Source organism: Cloeon dipterum, chromosome 4, assembly GCF_949628265.1.
Source record: "Cloeon dipterum chromosome 4, ieCloDipt1.1, whole genome shotgun sequence".
In the NCBI taxonomy this organism is placed as follows: Eukaryota; Metazoa; Arthropoda; class Insecta; order Ephemeroptera; family Baetidae; genus Cloeon; species Cloeon dipterum.
In genome coordinates this window covers 1,669,964-1,690,781 of record NC_088789.1, presented here as the reverse complement: position 1 = coordinate 1,690,781, position 20,818 = coordinate 1,669,964, and the positions used below count along the sequence as shown (strand labels likewise).

The window sequence follows — 20,818 nt, the reverse complement described above, 5'->3', positions numbered from 1 at the left end:
TTGCATATAAAAAGCGCTGGATTATTTAATTCAAATTTGAAGGGGACTTGGGTTCTCACATTAGGAATTACAAAAATTGATATTTAAGTGGAAAAATTGAAATTTTCTCCAAAAATTTCCAGCACTAGAGCACATTTTCTTGGCAGATTTCGATTCCTCTCGACGAGATTAGTCCAACAGCGTGTTTAGGGAAACTCATTGTTGGGAAATGAAATAGGATTTCAAGTAAAGAGAAAGTCCTAACCATTTGAAAAGCATGAAAACTATGTAGCCACTCTCTCAAAAACTTACGCTGCTATTTAATTTAATGTTGTCTTTGACTTAATTCTACACAGTAAATTAATGCATTGGCAACGGACATTTTGTATGATTTTGCAATTTAAATTCTATTTAAAAAAATTTACAGTAAAAATGATTATTTCATAAGGCTTTTATATGTTATATTAAAATATATTTTTATATTTAACATTTATTAAAATTGATTTTTACTTGTAAAATAATTTTTTTTACAATATTTCATAATAAATCGGAGCTTCATAAATTTTGCATGCAGCTCAACTGCATTTAAGATCAATCGGTACGCACCACTTGTTGGAATTTACCTTGTCGTTAGTTAATTGTATTATTTGAGTTTTCGTTTAAGAGCGAAATGAGAAGGATATCATCAGCTACTTTGCATTTAATTTCCAATTAATAGTCGAGCATTCTCATACTGTATTCAGTATAACATATTCTGTGCTGAAATATTGATCAATGCGTTAATTAATCAATTTTGGCTTCAACTGAATTCCAAGGGAACAGTTCATGCATTGGCAACAAGTATTTCGGAGGATTTTCTAGCATCAATGCGCTTTAAGAGGGTGCAAAATAGCACAATATTCTTCACCATGTTAAAGGGTTTTTGTGGGGAAATGTATTTATTTTAAATCTCCAACAATGCATTCATTCAGCATTATAAATGTAGCTTGAGCACATTTTTAATAATTTATTAATGTTTTAAATTTAATTTTAGTTTAAAAAACATAATACACCAATTTAATTTTTTTAAACAATTCAATTATTTTTAACGGATATTTTTGTTGTAATTACGATTTAAATGTACCCATTTTATTTAAGAAGATATTGTCACATAATATTTTAATTTGTCTTTAAATATTTGCTCAAATCCTTAGTTCAGCATACTTGTATAACTTCGTGTCCTATATCATGTATCCTCACAGATGTACTTCAATTAAATTTAAAGTGAAACATAATTTATATTTCTAATTTAATCGCGAATTCCATCTGATAAAATGTTTTCAATTTTCCTGTCGCGTCGAATTCGATTGCCATTCAAGACAAAGAGATGTGCGAGCTGGATTGGATAGGATTGAAAGGAGCAGAATTCACGTGTCTAATCATTGCAGCAAGTCAATTTTGGCTTCAACTGAATTCTCATGCATTGGCAACAGGCGTTTTCCAGGATTTTGCTGTATCAATCCCCTTTAAAACCTCCATAATGTTTGAAAAGTCGTGCGTTGGACAGAAATATATTTCATCTCTCGTTAACTAATGCAATAAAAGCTCAATGACAACCATTAAACCTCATTAGCAATGCTTTGTCAGTGATGTCACTATAATGCTTGTATTGTTTGTTTCTATCAAGTATAAAATAACGCATTATTCTTTAATTATTAAGCTATAAAATACCATAAACAAACAATGCTTGTAAAAATGACGTCACTTTTATTTCGAGAATTTAAAAGCACTAAATTTTTTGCTTTCAAGGACAGTCTCCCTTTTTGAGTTGATTTTTTTGTATTCCTCGAATCTTATTACCGTGACCACGGTAAACATTGTTTCACTCAGTCCGTCACAAAGGGATTTTCAGCTCAAGACGAGGTCGTCAGCGAGCTGAGAGAGAAAGAGAGGTAATTCAATACAATGTGTGCGATTTTCACAGAACCCTCTGAGCGAAATTCGAAATGTTCTCCGGCTCGCTCTCGTTCGTTCGTCGAATCTCGTTTAAACGCGGGCACGAGAAAGAGAGAAAAAAAGCGAGCGAAACACAGCATAAAAAGGAGGATTAAAGGTAGTTAAAAAGCATTTGGCTGTGTGTGATAATCTTTTCGGGCTGCAGCAACACACACACACACACATACACTCGCTGGCAGCGAGAGGAGCAGCGGAGAAGAGGCTGGTTTTCCTCGTCTTGTTGCTGCACGGTGTTGGGCGAGCTTTAAGCCCTTCTAACAATCGATCTTATCTGCAAAGGCAGCAGCAGAGAGCTCTTAATGCCTACGTCACCGGCCCGCGCGCAGATAAGAAATGTAAGCCCAGCCTTGTACAAGCTCATAGGGCCCCCGAGCAATTATATTGATAAATTGGCGCTCGGCCTGAAATTTTGCATGACGCCGCGCCGAGAGAATATAATAGCCGCCGCTGAGAAAAGCACACATCTGCGCTCCTCTTTACTGTTAGCCGGAATTTGGGGTAATTTTGGTCAATGCAAGTGCCGGTGTTTGCGTATAATATGGCGCCGCGCGGGATTGTCAGTGTGCTCCGCGCAATTACCACCTGGTGCCGTTAATAGCACTCGCAAAAAAAACTCCGGGCAAAGCACGATGGCGAGCAACCACATTCAACCAATGAAATCCGAGGAGCTCACTATAAATCTCTGCCTTTCTAAAAATTTAATTCAAAGGTGGATATTTTCTGGCAATTTTGTTTCAAGATTTTTCCACCGGGGGCCAAATTCACGCGACGCGCAGGTATGGCGTCTGGTAGAGTGCGGCGGGAAAGTTACAAACGTAAAATAAAATTTATCATGAAAATACCTTCAGCACAATGAATGTTTTTGTTGTTATTTCTTTACTAAGACCTGATTAGCCCGGTAATTGGCGGATCGACCGTTAGATGGCACATCAGGGCTAATGGAAATGTAACAAAATACGCGGGAATCATATTATTTGGTCGGCACGCCTCTTTTTCGACGCTTCTGATTGGCTGCTGGACTGTCTCCTGATTGGCCTCCATTAATTCGACGCCATATTCACTTCTGACACGCGGGAACCAACACAGATCGCAACCCAGACCCCAGTGATTTATTTATTAATTTATTTTTGAGAAAAGTTTGGTAAGGAATGTCTCTTTACTTGAAATCCTATTTTATTTCACAACAAAGAGTATCCCTAAAAAGATTTCAGGACAGATCTCGACGAGAGGAATCGAATCTGCCATGAAAATGTGGCCAAGCGCTGCAAATTGTGGAGAAAATTTAAAGAATTTGAATTCTACCATCAAATTGTCTATCGATCAATTATTGCTTATTGCATCCAACAATTAAATAATTTGTAAATCAATTTAACGAGAGCAATGATATATTATCAGAGAAGTTTAAATTGATCTCCGCTGTACAAACAGTACCACACCGTAAAAAACGCGAAGAAAAAAATCGTTGCAATGGAGGATTCGTGTGTTCATGTCTCACACCCGGTGTTTTTATTTATTTATTTCGTTTTCGCCTGCGCTGCTTTTGTTTTGAGGAAAAGAGACTAGTGTGTGGCTACCGGAGCGAAACTACCGAGCGAGCGCTGTCCAACCGAGTAGAGCAGAGCCGGCACTTCAATAATCTTCACACCTGCCCCGCGATGCGCGATTGAGGTCGAAAAGAGAAGAAGTGAGTCTGCGATGGGGCCGGACCCCCTGCGGGGCGCCTGATAAATAGCTTAAAGGCTGCTGGGACCACACTCTTTGGCTGCCGCGATATTATTAGTTACACTTTGAAAGAAAGTGATGCGTAATTTGATGGCCCTCAGCTGCATATAATATTAAAAAATAAATACAGCGACGCCGCCGCCGCCGCCGCCGTTGAAACGCACACAATGCGCGCGATCGAAAGGAAATTCCTGAACAGCGCTCACTGCTCCGCCACCGCCTCGACAGGGTTGATTTTTTTATTTTATTCCATATTAAATAAAGGCTAGATGAGGACGCAATCGAGTCAGTGGCACAGTAGGTTGGGTATTATTCTAATAAATGGTTCACCAAAGAGGACCTCCATCGATGATAGTTTGGACGTCTTCATTTCCATTAATGTTGATCAAACATTTCAATACATGCGGATAATGAACATTTTTTAATTTGTTAAGAATAAAAGTGGATGGATACACGGCGACAATTGAGAATTGAATGCAATAAACAATTCGGTCTACAATTTGCAAATTCAATTTTTTCACATTTTCTCCAAAATTTCCAGCGCTTAACCACACTTTTTTGCCAGATTTCGATTCCTCTAGTCGAGATCTGTCCTCAAACGTTTTAAGGGAAACTTTTTGTTGTGAAATAAAATAGGATTTCAAGTAAGGAGACAGTCCGCACCATTTGAAAAGCATGCTAATTTTGCAGCCACTTTTCTAACAAAATTTGGTCACACTCTGCTACTTAGGTCAATTTTGGATTCAACTAATTTAAAATCCTACGAGATAAATTTATGCATTGACAACGAGCAGTTTGCAGAATTTTGCAGAGCCAATCTATTTGGTATATACTAAATTTAATTCATTTAATTAGCCTGAACACCGTCATCAGTGTGTGTTTGCATTGATAAAGTTATTAGGATATTGCAGTATCAATCTTCTGTCAGTTAAAACACATTTAGTGAAGGACATTTAGACCCCAAGTGACCAGTTTATTGTGTTTTTTCATGAATTTACCTTTATGCCTGTGTTTATTTCACCCACTTCTCAAAACCTCTGGCCGACAGTTGGGTTCAGCAATCAAATTCAAAGATAACGTCCATATCAACTATCGCGGACGTCGTCAATTTGCAGGGAATATAATATTTGCAATTTTGCTGCCTGATTTTTAATCTTGGACAAAAGAAAAAAATGCAGGGAGACAATTAGGGGGCTAACCCTAATTATAGGCTCCTGTTCCAACCGTTCAAAGGACGCTTCCCTTATATTTTCAGCCTCTCAAAAAAAAATTCCATTTCCATTAGTGGCAGATTGTTCAATTATTTGATGTTTGCATTTGCAGCTGTCAACTGGCTCGAAGGTCTCGTGTTCGGAAACCGCACATAAAATGCGTCCGATGCGGCAAATTCGCGGTGATTAGCGTGGATCAGGGCGGGAAAAAGAGTGACCCTGTTCTGTCGGCGCACAAAAAGAAGGACGCATCCATCAAAAGGCAGCACAGACAGAAAGACAGACGAGTGGAGTGTGAGGATCACCTGCATTTCAGGCAGCCAGCTATCTGGAACTGAGTGAGAGAAAAGTGTTCGCGCCGCGCCGACCATAGTGGCGCGCGGCGCGGCGCGGCACCCTGCTGTCTATCCGACTTCTTCTCTTCCACCACAAAATCCCATTACGTCTCGCGCGCCTTTCGACTCGCAGCCGTGCGAAATTCGAAATTTTCACTGCCATTGTTGGTGCAAAAATCGGCAGCGCGATGCACTCGCGCTCTCGCTCGTTGCCCCTCGGAGGCGCGGAGGAGAGGAATTCGAGCCAGCGCAGCACACTCTAGCTGCGCTCCTTCAAATCCTAAATAATAATGGCACTCACTCGCACACATCCAGCCGTGCCGTGTTAACTCTTTCGCTGCCTGCTCGCCAGCCCGCCCGCCCGCCTCTCCGCAACACAAAAAGCGCTGCGAGGAGGCCTTGATTCTTGGGTGGAGAGCAGTCGATACAATTCCTCCTGTCGACTGCCGCCGCTGCTCATTTCACCGCACCGCGTCAAAGTGGACTGATTTTTTTTGTATTTAGAAAATTAGTAGGGCCTCTATGACAGTACATTGTTAGATATGTTTGTGCTGAGAGCCGTTCAGAAGGGAAACTTAAACTCAACAAACTATTAAAATGAAATCAAAGGGGAAATTATGTCGGTAAATGAAATAGGGAGATTTTATAGCTTGATAAACGTTATTCCAATTAATAATTGCAAGAAATACCAATTTAAAGTTTAAATAACAGTTTGTACAGTGTTATTACCCAGTTTTAATTTTACTACATTTATTTTAAATACTACAATTATTTTAATAGTTTTTTTAGTTTAATTCAAATATTTAATTATTTTTAATTTAAACTCAAACCGTATTATTTTAAATATTTTTTTATGAATTTTTTTACAATTTAATTATTTATAAATATTATCGTATGGTACAAAACAGGAATTGCTCTTCTAAATGACATTTTATGGCATGATTTCCTCCATTTTTCGTTACAAAATTATTACAATGTCCATTAATCCCATTATACCATAACATGAAAGTATTCCTTGCTGGAAATTAACCAATCAACAGGACACAAACGTGCCGACATAATCACTTTTAGTCATGCTCATTTTTTTAAATTAAAGTACAGCACTTAAAAAAGGAGTAATGTTTTAAATAGTATATAGAGGTCTATAATATTTAGCGTAAAAGACCGTCTTTAACGAAGTTTCTGAGCCCACCAATCTATTCTTGAGGGTCGAATTAAGGAAAGTGGATATTTTTTCCGACCAAAAAGTCCAGCGAACTCTTTGCCCACCAAAACAATATGAATGCGAGAACTGCGCATGCGTCAGAGCCGGCTGAATAAGACGTAGAAGTCATTCCTACAGGCGGTCTCTCTGCAAGTGCTCAAACCAGCTCTGACGCATGCGCACTTCTCGCATTCAATTAGTTTTGGCGGGAAACAAAAGTTCTCACGTCGCGCAGCACTTTTTGGCCTGAAAAATATCCCCTTTGCCTAATTTGACCCTCCAGAATCGGTTTTTGTGCTCAGAAACTTCGTCAAAGACGGTCTTTAATGCGTACTATGCAGGAAGGAAGGCGTATTGACAGCCAAGTTGCGAATTCAGATAATGAGGCTAGCAGAACGAAAAACCTGATGGCGAGACGCATTTTCCAGCGCCGTGGCTTTGAATAAAAGCTGTGCTGCCTCATAGATCACAACGCTCGTGTCTAGGCTGTCAACTTTTTGTTTCATTACCGACACGCAGCTTCCGTTCGCGGATTTTGGAGCTTATTTGCGGAGAGGGAAAAGGGTCTGGTCGGACAAAAGAGCGCGTTATTGAATTCGAGAAAAGCTGGTTGCTAGTAAAAAAGATGCAAAACGCTGCTCGTTTCGGTCATCAAACCGAATCGCCTTTTTATATATACGTGTGTATAATTCTGCGGTGCGCTGCAACATGAGCGTGCAATAATAGCCAAATTAAATTCCGCCCATGAATAAGAGCTCGCAGCGCAGGAGCAATAAAATGATCGCCCGGCACCCACACCAGAATCGGCATCGGAACGGAAATTTTGCGCGCCTGCCAAAAAATTTTATGCGAAATGCAAAATGCGCGGCGGTGGCGTTGCGAAATTGTTGCGCGAGTGTGTAATATTTTTTGTAAATTGCAGGTACGTACATGATCATCATAAGCCAAGTTATTTTATCTTTTGATCATCGCACACACATACAGAACCCTTTGCCTGATGCTGCGGAGTGAGAGAGAGAGAGAAAGAGAACCGGTTATAAAAATTTTTTCATCAAAGCAGCATCTCGCTCTCCTAGCTAGTTCGGCTGTTATGGCTGCTTCTTGGGCTCTCTTTCTCTCTTTCTTGTGTATAATCATATTTTTTTATACGTACGCGACGTTTAAAAGGCTTTTTTGGAAGATGCCAGCTTGATATTTCATACACACACACACACACACTGAGAGCAGAGTAGAGAGAACTATTTCTTGTGTACCAAGCATATTATTTTAAAAATATATGTATGCGCGTCTCTCTCGCGGCTTTTTTCCCGATGTTTTGTGTGTTGGTTGTGCTCTACAGGAAAAACAAGCAACTTACGCTCGTGTGGCTTGCAAAGAAATTGGCTCACGGCGATTAATTGTAAGAGGCAGCGATTTTTAATGCTCGAGACAGGCATAAAATTATGCGCGCGGCCATCGGATCTGGTGCCCTCTGCACACATGTGCCCGAATGCCTGCCTGCATTTTCCTCCTGTGTAGCAGCAGGTGATTTCGCACAACACAATAGGCTGATGCGGCCAATTACGACAAAATTATCGAGGGGAAGGGCTGCAGGGTGAATTTGCCAATACGATTAAATAACGGCTTGATCTTTCCGTCTGATTAAAACCTATTAAAATACACCGGGGTCCGGATTAAGGCGACGCGCAGATATGGCGTCTGGAAGAGCACGGCGGGAAAATGAAATTGGCTCGGAAAATTGATCATGAAAGTGCCTTCAGCACAATGAATATTTTTGTTGTTATTTCTCTACTAAAAGCTGATTAGCCCAGTAATCTTCGAATGGACCATTAGATGGCACATCAGGCCAATGGAAATTTAACAAAATACGCGGGAAGGAAATTATTAGGTCGGCACGCCTCTTTTTCGAAGCTTCTGGACTGTCTCCTGATTGGCCTCCGTTATTTCGACGCCATATTCATTTCTGACACGCGGGAACCAACACAGATCGCAAACCTATTAAAATATACAAAAAGAATTTTGTTACACAACATCCTCGGTCCATAAAACTGGATCATTTTCAGGTGATAATCACGTGACAATAAACATCGATTCCAGGAAGGTGAAGTAATTTGTGATTTATTCCAAAATTCAAAAGCAGAAGTCACACACGCAACACATTGAATGTGCCGAATTTCTAAAAACTGCGTATTGCGTTGCACGTTTTGTTCGCATGTCTGGCCCGAAAACCGCCTGATTCCGGCAACCTAATGAATTATTAAAACATAATGTTTATGCCCATTCAGCCGGGTCTAACGCAATAAAATTGAAATTAATCCCTACTGTATAGCTCCTGTTCGGTTCCAGCATTTTCTCTGACCCTGAATGATTATGCGATCTGAACAAAAACATAATATATAGAAAAATATTCTGATGCTAAACAGCACGCGCGTTGCGTTGAGGGAATTTTTCTTTTATTTTGACCGACAGCAGCAGGATGGCCAATTTTTTTTAAATAATATTATTCATTTTCTTAATCTCTGCCAATTTTTCTCCGGGGTTTTGTATTTGTTTTGAAGGAATCCGCACACGACCTTTCTTACATTAAAAAAACCTACACAAAACAATTAATGGTGATTCCAATCGCTTGTATGAGCCTAATCAAATGATGAATTTTAATAAATCCAAGATATTTACGGGTTTTTTTCGGGAAATAGTCGATTAAATATTTTAAGACTGTTGTTAGGTGCAAACATAGACGATAGTAGACAGTTTCTAAGGCGATTTAAATGGTTTTAGACGGGTATTTTGAGACATAATTAGCCCAATTTAACAATTTTTGACACAAGTTTGCATTTCCCGATGTTTTTGCCCATAATTGTCATTTTCTTGACGAGCAAGGATGCTCCAAAAGCACGAAAAGAACAAATAGAAAAAAACTCACGATTTGAAATAGACATTGTTTGTGCTGGATCATTTATCCTTTACTGAGAGGAACTCGAGTAAAAATTTATTCCAATTTTTCCCTCAATCAACCCATCAACGGTTACTATCAATAAAAAGTGAAAAATGCCAAAGAAAAATGCCCCAAAACGAAGATTGCAAAAAAGTATAAGAAATAATTTAAAATTTAATATTTAACATTTTTCAGTTATATTTGGGATTTTAGTGTTAGGGGGAGGGTTTAAAGGACGTCTGGATTGGGACCCAGCAAACCCACTGAAAACGGTGACAACGAAAGTGTCATTTCTATTCTCTTTGAATGAAAAATTTCCTTCAAAATTAAAACTGGCGAAAATTTTACTAGCGAAACAAAATCATGCATTTATCTACAGATTTTAAGCCAATTAAGATGGTGTTAGATGATTTGGAAGCTCAGAAAAAATAACCAACTGTCTAAATTTTCCAGCTCTTAAGGATAAAACTAGAGAAATGATTCAGCTGGTCGTATGTGCATGGAACTAATAATTCTTCTGGTTGCGAGCCACGTGTGTTTTGGCGAAAACGATAATAAGCGGTACTCGAAGGGGGCGATCCTTATCGCCGAGTGGCCAATAAAAATTTCGAGAAAATAGTGAATTAAACTGTTAAAGAGAGGCGCGTCTGAAAAAGTCTCAAAGACGAGAGCTGTGTTTCCTCGCCGTTGCCGCTTGGTATAAATAATGTACAGATAATTATTATGATTATGTAAAGGTTCGTCATACAGGGCTATAAATCTGTCACACGTGGGCCAATAAATCTATAAAGTGAGTCGCGCTGGCTGCGTGATGGCCCCCCTTAATATGCCTCCTAAAATATATTCCTTCTCTTTCTCTCTCTCACTCTCTCGGCACACGAGACATTTATAACGCGAATCAACCCGCCACACTCGCTGCTGCGGCCAAATTTCCGCCATTATAATGTTATTGCCGGTGCGCGCGGATGAGTTATTATGGATGTGCACACCATGTGCGTAAATACACACACACACACACACACACACACACACACACACACACGCTTTGAGCGGATTTTTTATCTGCATTCTTATAGTGCTCCGGCCGCGCGGGGAATTCGCAAATTTATGAGTATAATGCGACCGCAGGATAATTTTTGATTGATTAGATCGAGAGCCATTTTGCCGTCTGGCGTTTGGCTTTCGGATATTTCATGAAAGAACACATAAAGAGGACACGCCCTGGCCGAGCTACGCGCACACGTAATTATCTTTTGAGAGAGACCAAAATACAAATAAGTACGCGGAGAGAGAGAGAGAGAAAATATCGGCAAGGTGCCGAAAGCACTGCGGAATTATTAGTGATAGGCATTTAAATGAGACAGGCCAAAATTTTGGTCTGTCTGACACGTGACTCGTTCATCATATATTAAATTTGCTCATTTTTAAGTGCTAAATTTATGAATTGCAAATTTGTGGTGATTTATTTTTAAAATTTTAGAACAAATCTTTAAAGATATTTATTTGAAAGCGATATTTTTTAGCAAAAAACCAGTTGGAAAAACGACCAGTTGTGGGTTTTTCCGAATTTAACCCCAACAAGGTCACATTTTCCGCCAAAAAGTAAAAAATTAGGAAAAATAAATTGATTTTTAAAATTTTAGGTCTTTTTTTATACCGATATGGCAAAAATTCTTATTTTTCCATCCATCATGAGAATTTCTAAACTTAAAAAAATGGAAAAGTGCCCAAAATTGAAGAAAACCCCGCAAAAAAGAAACATTTTATTGCAACGCAGTGGATTTCTCCGGTAAAATGCTAATTTTGTTGCTAACTTGAGAAACCATGGAATAACATTTTTAGTTAAATCCGGTTGCATCATAAAATTCTTCTTCAAATTAAGCAACAATTTTTTTATATTTTATCTTCCACATTCTATTTATTTTTTAGGAAAGGGATGAAAGAATTATTCTAAAAAGGAAGGCGATGACAAACCGTTTCTCTAAAATTATGAAAATTTTCAAATAATATTTATATTTTTTATAACAATTTCCAACAGGTGTGAAACTGATTATTTATAATGTTAATCATCAATTTTTGCAGACAAAATAGGTTGCTTTGAATGTTAAACAAATTTTTTTAAAATTAAAAAATGCAAGAAAAGTGATAATTTGCCAAACAATCGTTAAAAATTAAATTTAAAAAATAAAATACCAGGTGTTGATGATTTAACAATTGCAATGAGAGACCAAATTGCGAAACTAACGATGAAGTGCTAAAACTCCAAATCAGAGTTTGATTGACACAATTTGTAAACACGCGAGAAACCTCGGAGTGTGCATGCAGATGAGCACGTTCAGGGTTCAGGTGTGTTGTGTGTTGGCGCGTGTGAGTGTGTGTGTGTACGATACGATGTGGCCCTATTTTTCTAATTAAGCGTGCTTGCCATTTGTTACAGGAGCCGCCGCGTCGACGGAGCGCGCCGAGAGAGTGTTGTTTGGCCATGCTGTAAATTGCAGTAGCAGGTGAGACGAGTCGGAGAGCGAAACTGCCTCCTTCCCATTTTATTTTTTAATCATTAAGAAGTTAATAACCGACGAGAGCGGCCGCGGCGGCGGCGGCGCGCCACTATAAAACCCAGGCAGCCGACAACTACTGCCAGAGCAGCGCGATCTTTTCTCTTTTTCTCGGCGCGAGCGAGCCAGCAAACGCGCGCACGCCGACAGAAAAGCATCCGTGCATGTTTACAAGCAAATCAACACCTCTTTTTAAACCTCTCATTATAAGATTTACACAGTTTTTATGGCCATCAGCGCCGCGGCCCTTGTTGTTTTTCGATTTATGCCGTCTGCACGACCGGTGCGGTGCGCGCGCGGTGACCATTCTTATTACAAGTGACAACAAGTGCCTCGTCGCGACGATTTGCATGCGAATGTGCTTGTTTGGGCATTGCTCGCGTCAATCGCTTTTCAATCTTGATTCCCACTCACAATCAGAGACGCGCTTGTTTAACGAGTAACAAGAAGATTAATTAACTAGAATAAAGGACAAATTAATAGTTTAGCTGGTGCGTTGGTTTATTATTAGACCGCGCAGCCGTGGCCACTTTTTGTAATTTATGCGATGAAAAGTGAAATTGAGAAATAAAACCAGCTCCCAATTGGGGGCAATTACGCACGGCCGCGGCATTAGATCGCATAGACGCTAAACCGCGCCTTTCCTAATTGATAAACACATGCTTCCACTGCTTAATTAAATCACGCCGTGCTGCCGATCGCGGACTCGAAATTTATTACAGAAATCTCGTGCAGTTGGCGCCATTGATTAAAAATCGGTTTCCGTCTAATTTGACACATATACACATGTTCAGAGACGCCGGGCGCATTTTCTCTCTCCCGATTTATTTATCGCCTTTTCTCATCAACACCACGATCGTTTCAGAGTGGTTGCGGCACCATAAAAAGGTGCACTCGGTCACTTCATTAGACTTGATGGCCTCACCTATGAAATCTATCCGCCGCCGTCGAAGCCGACCGACCGCTCAGGGTACACCCTTTACTTCGCACTATCTCCACCTCTCAATGAATACATTTCAATCATCACTTCTTGTATTATTCGCCAAATAACATTCAGTTCGGCTTTAAAAAACTTGATTAATTTTTTTAACTATACGAAACGCAGTAAAAGTTCTATAATTATTTTTAAAATTGATTTAAATTTAAAAAATAATTTAAACTACCATAAATATAAGACCAATCACGTAACGCAATAATTGATTTTTAAGTGTATAAATGGTGAAATCAATGCAGTTCAAGTTAACATATAAATTAAAATAAAATGACGCAGTTTTGTGAGCAACGATAGCGACATTTCGATTCGCAAAAATGACGAGAGGAAACGCTATAAAAAAAATCGGTGCGGAATGCAGGACAGGAAATTCGATTTTCGAATTAAATTAGATTCACGCACCAATGAGCTCGGCAGAAAATTCAATGATTTGTCGTGCTGAAAAGTGGGCCCATAAGCGCGAGAGAGACGGCGCGGCGCGACTGGCGGCTGTTGCATGTGGCTGGCTGGCTGCGTGGCGAAGAGCGCTTTTGATGGATAGGCATAACAGAAAATGAATTGAAAATTGCCACAATATACGGCGCGAGAGAGAAAAAAGGCACATACAATGAGAGCATAAAATATTATATACGCGGCACAGAAAGGAAAAAATGAATAGCCAAGGAAGACCGAGTTTTATTACCCGATATTACTATATAAAAAGCACGCCCCGTTATCGCATCATACACCTCCGGCTCTGCGCGGCGGCAAGCGGACGAAAATTGGTTATAGCTCGCCAATTTTTTCCTATCCGTCTTTGTAATCTAATTTTTTACGTCCCGCCTCGCTGCCCTAACGCGTCGTGCCATTTTATATTTGAATATCGCGGCGTTTTTGCGATAATTCTCGCGGATTCCGACAAATCTCTCCGCGCAGCTCTTTACTCGCGGTTTCAGCTGAAATTTTGAGACAAAACCCATTGTGCATGCTCTCCGTTTTCGCCATTGTGCAATTAATCAATGCTTCATGCATGGCCGGGCACACAATGCACTGCTAAAAAGACGACTGCTACTTTTTCTCGGCAAGGGTCACCGTGCAACAAACCGCTTCTTGCATGCATTCAGGTCTCGGCCGGCGCGGCCTCTCGCTCGATCGCTGGCTGCATTTTGCAAACGCGGCTATTCACTTTTTCACACGCTTTTCGCCGCACCGCCAAGAAAAAAAAACGGATGAATGCTCTTCACGGAGGGCAAGCACTGCTGGAGCAGGGCAACGGCCAGATTAAATTTTATTGAAACTGCTCAAATTCACCACGTTGCCGAGGGCTACGAAAAAAAAAGAATTGTTTTAACGCTTTAACTCAGGAATAGAATTTAAAAAAAAAATATGAGTGTGGGTGGTCTATTATCTGCATTTCAATGCCTTGTAAACGCTGCACAATCACAAGCGGAGGAAAAAAATTGTAAACCGGCGGCCAATAAATTACTCGCGTATTCAAATGACACAGGGCCGCGTGCCTCCGAGGTGCAATAAGCAACGCGCGTGGTAATGAGTGAGCGTCCATCAGCGCTCAAGCCGGCCGGCTGTCCGCCTGTCTGAAAAAAGGATCGCGTGCAGATCGCCTTTTAAAAATGACATTAGGTGATAATCGATGGGCCCACGAGCAATTATCGCCCAGGCCAATTTACTACTCGCAATCGCGTGTCAATCTGCCGAGAGAGAGGAAGTTGTACAGACGCGCGCTCACATAGAAAACGAAATCAGAAATCAGGCACTCCACCGTGAAAATATAATGCAGGAACTAAATTTTGCGATTGACGTCAGCATTTTATTTTACCCGGATTGTGAAAAAAAACATGCAAATTTTGGCCTGAATGGAAATAAGCTTTTGTGTTCGTTGGTCAGTAAAAATGGCTATTTTTTAATAGCGTGACGTAATCTTCTTTAGAGGATAAAAATATAAAATTATGAAATGAAGGAGGCGTTGGTTTTTAAAACTACAATCACCTGTTTACAAATGGCATGCCTTGAAAACATAAATTGCCTGAAAAGCACTCTTGGCTTTTTCCTAAACGCTGGAAAAGACATATTTACATTCACGAACCGTTAAATTCCGATTTTAATAGTGTAGTATTGAAACTATACGGACCAAACTATTTGGGACCAAGAAAAATTTATGGTTAATCAACTGGATAATAAATTTTAACTGCTGTAAAAGCCAATGATTTCATTGAGGCAAATAATTTTGGCCCTTTTTTATTAAAAGACCGTTTTTGACGAAGTTTCTGAGCACACCAATCGATTCCTGAGGGTCGAATTAGGTAAAGTGAGTATTGTTTTGGTGGGAAAAACGTTCTACTTGTGCTACGCACGTGGCGCTGGACTTTTTGGCCGGAAAAATATCAATTATACCTAATTCGACCCTCAAGAATCGATCTGTGTGCTCAGAAACTTCGTCAAAGACGCGGTCTTTAAAATTTAGCACAAAATATCCTCTGGCTTTGCCTGTTGATAGGGATTTTCCAGCTAAGCTTTCATGGTTTTCCCCGAGAGAGTTTTATTCCAAATCCTTGCTTTGTCATTTTTTCCTCAAATTTTAGAGCCATTTTTTAAGTAAAAAATATATCTTAAAGACATTTCTAACTTTGACAATGAGACAGAGGAAATCTCATTAGAGACCTGAGTATTATAATGACACGGAGGAAGTGTATGTGGGAGAGTTTGCCGAGGACGCGAAGGGGCAGGCCGTGCGGCTGCGGCGGCGACTAATGGAGAGCTCAGCGGCGCAGCGCAGAATTATGCCGTGTGAGTATGTGCATCCGTATCGCGGCGAGCGCATCTCAGGCGAAATTTCAGCCAATTACATGACACAGGAAGAACGGCTCCCTGACCACAAAGCGGGCTGGCGAGAGCTAACCTGCAATTAGAAGGCGGTACCAAATAATAATAATCCCCGAATAATTGCTGGGTAGCCGCGAGAGTTGCGGCTAGCGCGTCGTGTGTGCACCAAATAAGAGCCAGCTCGCTATGCTCGCGCGTCCAGACCGTAAAAGCAATCAACGAAGGCAAACAGAAGCCCTTTTCTGACGTCAGCCCCCGACCTTTCGTCTTACGCGCGACCATTCACAACTCGGCGCACTGCTCCTCCTGCTCGCTTTGATAATCAATTAATATGTGTAATAGCTCCTGCTGTGGCTTGTTCCGCTCCTCCGTGCGCTCCAGATATAGATTTTCACTTTATTAATAATGAGACTCACCAAATTAATCGATATTTGAAATAAATTCTTGTGCATTTGTTAAAGCTGGGAAATTTAGACGATCGAATATTTTTTTCTGAGCTTCCTAGCCATTTGGACCAGACTTAAAGTCGTGTAAAATCATCCAATTGACTCAAAGTGTGTAAACAAGTACATGACTTTGCTTCGCTAGTAGAAATTTTGGCCAGTTTTAATTTTTAAGGAAATTTTTCATGCAAAGAGAATAAAAATGATTCTTTCTTTGTCACCGTTTTCATTGGGTTGACTGGGTCCCAATTCAGACATCCCTTCAACCCTCCCCCTAACCACCCCTTCAATAATATTCCAAACTTAAACTGAAAAACGTTCAATATTGCATTTTAAAATCATTAATTTTTGCAATCTTCTACTCTTTGATTTTTTATTCATTTTTTAATGATAGGAAAATTTTCAATTGGGCTAAAAATATTTATTTCTTAAAAAAACCAGTCTAAAACCGTCTATTTAACAGCTGTAAAACTGCATTTTATCTCTTATTATAGCTTTTATGCTTGCTCCAACGCATGATAAATAATTTAAACAGTCTCGACGCCTCTTCTGCAGTTCGAGATACTTAACCAACAGTTTCAGCAATAATTATTACGAGAATTGCTATAGTTCGCATTTTTTTTAATGAAGCACTCAATCCAATTGAAATTAAATTTACGTGCGCGCGCGCGTGTACTCCGTCGGACAACATACACGCCGGCCGAGAGAGATGATATAAAACTAACCAGATTATACACAGATAGCAGGTGAGTGCATTCAACCCGAAGGCTATCAAACTGTTCTTTGCTCCATAAAAAAACAACACAATAATGAAGAGAGCGACGCGAGCGAGCGAGAGCCGCGCCGTCGAAGATGGCGCGCCAAAATAACTAGAGCTTGATGCTCCTGCAAAATTGTTTGGCGGAAGCCGTGGTCGCTCTTATGACTCTCCATGATGAGCGAAAAAGGAGCTGTGTGCTGTGTGTGTGAGAGAGAATATTTGAATCCGATGCCTCATCACCGCCTCGCTTATTGTGCATACGCTGCAATTTTCTGTGGGTGTCGCGGCACAACCAGTTTTTATTTTTTTTTTAAAAAAAACACGCAACTCTTAACTCATTTCCCCCTATAGGATTTTTCTTTCTATTTTTTACAGTTCAATATGAAAAATTAGTTTTAGTTACTTTAAAACGATTTTTGTTGATATTCACTAAAGAAGGTAGATCTTAATTTTTCGGTTATTTTTCCTTGCCATTATTTATTAGTTATCTTCAGCTCCCAGACGAGACAGTGAATAAATGAATTAAGTAAGCAACCAGTAGTTCAAACTAGTGATTAAGTTGTTTTGTAAACAGACACTAAAATTATAAAGCTACCTTTAATTTTTACCAAAATTTAATTTAAAATTGATTTTAATTTAAAATATAATATTTATTATTTTTATAAATTCAATTTTTTAATAATATATTGTATTAAACTTTTATTTACTCAATTCATTTGAACAAAAACGTTAAATTCAGCAATAACTAAGAGACAAATTTTTTATTTAAAACTTGATAGAATGTTATTACATATGCATGATAAATTCACATTTTCAATGCTGGAGGATTTTGTTTTATGTTCAAAAGAGAGTATGCATTTTGGATTATTTAATTTAATATTTGTGATGATTTAGTTGATTAATAACCGGTCATGGACTCCGCAAACTATTTTAGAGGTAGGAAATGTTCTCGCTGCCCTAGCAATTAACGAAATATAAATTATCTCTACATTGTGATACTTGATATTTTTCAGGCGCTATATCAGATATATATTTTATGCCAGCGCGACACAAAAACAAAATTAATGGCATTCTGAAATCAAAACGGCGAGTCTTGCTCGGCTAACTAGCCTCTCTCTCTCTCAAGAGAGAGCCCCGTATATAAAAGATGAAATTCCATGACCCGGTGCAAGAATTCCACGTTTCTCGGGCCAAATCGAGAACAAGCCCATTGAGCTCCGGATGCAGTAGATTTTAATTGGCCATTGATTTGGAATATTTTTTGAATGATGTAAAACGATGAAATTTATAGCTTAATCAGCGTCGTTCAATAGGGAAATAAAAAAATACATTCCCACGCTGCTTGAGCCGAAAAGATGGCTCATCTGCCTCGAATTATGGAGGTTATTCCCCGTTTAAAATACACCTCGCGGAGAACCTGCACGCGCCAAATTAATTTAATTTATGCGTGCGACAAATCTCTGCATCACAAAAAGCAGCGACTCGAATGTGCAATAAGTTATTCTTATTCCACAAAACATCCATAATTCGAAACGACTACGTCTATATAAATTGCCTCTTATTTATTTACACAGCGCGCATTCCAATAAATAAATATGCTGCCTGATGTCTTTTACATTTTGCTTGTTCATGCTCGGTTGCCTCCTCCTCTTCTCTCTCCGCGCGCACCGCTCGCTCTCTCTCTCGCCTTTATGAATGCTTTTTATTCACTCTCCGCGCATACATAATTTTGCTCACGTAGTCATACATACGTGTATGATTTAATTGTGAAGTGCATGAAAGTATTACAAAAATTGCTTGCTGGGAAAATATGTATGGCTTGAGGTAAAGGAAGTGACAAAACAGTAAGACGTGTGTTTATGCGACCCCTGCGATTGATTTGCATTTATTTATTTATTTTCTACAAGAACAAGAAAACGTGTCCTTGCCTTTGCAAAGAAGAGGATTGAAATTATTTTGGAGAGCAAAAAACTCTTTAACCAGAGCAATCTGTTCAAAAGAGGCATCTAGATTTGCGGTAAAATTTTAAATATAATTTCTATGCTTGAAAATGTTTTTATCGCTCAATTGGATACCCTCTCATCGCGATCTCGTTCATGACAGGGAAGTTAGAATATAATAAGATTTTTATTGAATCCGCCACAAGGACAAATTCTCGAAAAAATGCCAAAACTTAGAATTCAATAAAAGATTATTTCGTAGAAGCTAAATTTATGTCACGAGGAATGCTTGCATTCGCGTTTAAGTTTGTTGAAGTGCTTACATTGTATGTATTTTCATTAATTAATGAGGTCTGTGGCGCTGTAAATCTTGCCCACACTCGAATTGGCAAGTTTAATTACGTGCTCAGAGACGTGATGCTCATGGAAAGAAGGGGTTTCGCAAGCACACACGACGGTTTCATTGCCTACAAATAATTTAAAAGGGCAGAGAGGAGAGGAGAGCACACACACACACACACACAGTAACAATAATAATAATCCACATGGCCGAGTGTGTGTGATTTAAGAGTGGCTATATTTAAAAAAAGAGTGTTGGGGAATGCCTGCTGGCATGGGGTCCCGCACCGCGCACAGTGCAAGTCCGTAATAGAAGGAGGCCCCCGTGTCTCTTTCTTAATATTTAAAACACATTTATAAATTCACTATTATGCGAGCGAGCGAGCGAGCGAACGGCGCGGCGGCAGCCAGCGACAGAGGCCCCCGAAAAGCTGGTTTTCTACGGGCATAAATCATAGCGTAAAACGCAGCGAGCGGGGAAACGGCGACGCCGGCACCATGACCGTCGTCATCTCGCCGGCCAGAGGTGTGTTTTCGAGTAATAATCATCATAATAACGAGGACAGCACTTGCTGATGCCGCAAAATTATAACTGTAGTGCGAAAAGAATGGCCGGTGCATTGCGCCTGTCTCTTCTCCGGCTGATTATATGCTTTTTCTCTCTCGCTCTCTCGCTCGCTCTCTCGGCGCTCACCGCGGCTTTTGATGATGGAGTACGTACACGTTCGTCGTTCGGTGCTATTATTTCGTGTAATACTCGCCCGGCCGCTTCTCCATTTTGGAGAACGGAGCAGAATGTGGCAATCGCAATTGGTCATGCGAAAGAGGGGCAGGCTGCTCTCTCGGCTTTTTGCATCGCATGCGAATTTGCTCGCTGCAACCGATGCGAAATTGCTGGCCAGCTGCCGCGCGACAAGTTCATTTGAATATTATGCAAATGCTGCGCTGGCGAATTGATAAATGGCGCTAATTTTCTAATGTTGCTCCGGCTGCTGTGACAACCGCCTCCGATTGTTGTAGATAATCTAATTTACTCGCTGTCTTGTACTCGGTGCCTCGCGCGCGGCTTCTGTTTCCCGTCTTTACAAATTGCTTAAGGACGTATATATGCGGTTGCAAGAGTCGTTATTAATCATACGTAATATTATTAGACTGTTTCTTTGAATCAGATACTACAAATATATTAATTGGACAGGCTTGAAATAATCCAGTTGGCAGCCGTCCTATTCAAATGCGTCTGGCGGAAATTTCAATTGGAGATATAATTATTTGTTCTACAATTTGCAATAATCAAAAATGGTAAAAATTAAATTTTTTCTAATTTTCTCCAAAATTTACAACGGTTGACCACATTTTCTTAGCAGATTTCGATTCCTCTCGTCGTGATCTGTTCAACAGTGTTTGGGGAAACTCTTTGTTGTAAATAAAATAGGATTTCCAATAAGGAGACAGTCCTATAGTTGCCCTGTCAGCCCATAATAAACTTAAATTTTGAAACTAAAGAGACAGTAACTTTTCTAAAAAAATTTACACTGCTTTTAAGCTCAACTTTGGCTTCAACTAAATCCTAAGGCATGAGTCCATGCACT

The 20,818-nt window shown here is 39.8% G+C and overlaps 1 protein-coding gene across 1 annotated transcript in view; it reads left to right on the top strand.

Annotated features, from left to right (window-relative positions):
• Window positions 1-20,818, top strand: part of fj (four-jointed) — a 45,851-nt gene that overhangs the window by 13,745 nt on the left and 11,288 nt on the right. The window contains exon 2 of the mRNA XM_065489007.1: window positions 11,819-11,885. The gene's annotated coding sequence lies outside the window, so the exon portion shown is untranslated. The remainder of the gene's footprint in view (window positions 1-11,818; window positions 11,886-20,818) is intronic.